The 1,090-nt window shown below is 45.5% G+C and overlaps 1 long non-coding RNA gene across 1 annotated transcript; it reads left to right on the forward strand.

Moving 5' to 3' along the window:
* The first annotated feature begins 308 nt into the window (after positions 1–308).
* Positions 309–706, forward strand: LOC125525049. The gene is made up of 3 exons (XR_007291123.1): positions 309–331; positions 419–544; positions 640–706. It is a non-coding gene; the product is annotated as an uncharacterized LOC125525049 (long non-coding RNA).
* Positions 707–1,090: the final 384 nt, after the last annotated feature.

The following is a 1,090-nucleotide window of genomic DNA, read 5'->3' on the forward strand; positions in this document are numbered from 1 at the left end:
GGCCATCCAGGGGAAGAAGAATGGCCGGTATCCTTGTTTCGATGGCTTGATCACTCCTTCGATCTCGTACACACGGCTTCGGGCTAGCAACCCGAGCCAGTTAGAGAGTACGGGGCGTTCACAGACTCCCTTAGCCCGCCAGCATGCTGTAAGTACTTCCTCCTTATCTTTTTCTATCTTGCATTCTCAGTTTATTTTCAGCATTGCTCACTTAGAAACAACCTAAATTATGTAGGCATATAAGGAGTTTGTCGAGCATAGGAATCTCGAGGTGCGGGAGTACTTGAAACGAGTGAAGGCAAACGATAATTACAACCGTCAGATGATGACGGTTAGTTTTGCCCTCTTAAAACCAACCTAAATTTTTGCACTTTCATTCCTTCTGATCTTCTAGTTTGCTTGTTTAACTAACATTCAGGCTATGTTGGCGTCTTGGACTAACCGCACGGATCCACCACAAATGGGACCCCCACCACCACCTGCGGGAGAACCCCCACACGTGCCCACGTTCGATGAATGGGTGGCACTAGGCAGTGATGGTTCGGTTAGTACATTTGCCTAACTACTAGCAAACTAGTTCTCGTTCATGAAACACTATCATATCATATTTACCGTTAGAATCTTTTTTGAAACATGTAGGGGACCGGTGGCTCGACTCCTGCTCCGTCGACCCCAGTCACTCCGATCTGGCAGAGTGGTGGTGGCCGCGATGACGGTTTTGGCGGAGGTGGTGCTTTTGACGGAGGTGGTGGTGGTTATGGCGGAGGTGGTGGTTTTGGCGGGGGTGCTCTTGCTTGATGATTCCGTGCATGTGGCCATCGTGCCATGCCTTTCATATTCCTACTTTTATCATGTTTCATGTCTTGCACTACTTTTATGTTCATGAACTTCCATCGGTGATGATCTTTAGATGATGTGATGAACTTGAGTATGTTTAGATGAACTTGAGTATGTCACATGATGAATTGTCATATTTCATATTGTTCTGTTTTGAAATGCTGTCAAATGAATTGGAAAAGAGAAAACAGGGAAAATAAAAAAAAACAAAAAAAAACTATGCCTACGGCAAAGCCGTCGGCATATATACGCT

This window comes from Triticum urartu, chromosome 7 (genome assembly GCF_003073215.2).
Source record: "Triticum urartu cultivar G1812 chromosome 7, Tu2.1, whole genome shotgun sequence".
Taxonomy (NCBI): Eukaryota; Viridiplantae; Streptophyta; class Magnoliopsida; order Poales; family Poaceae; genus Triticum; species Triticum urartu.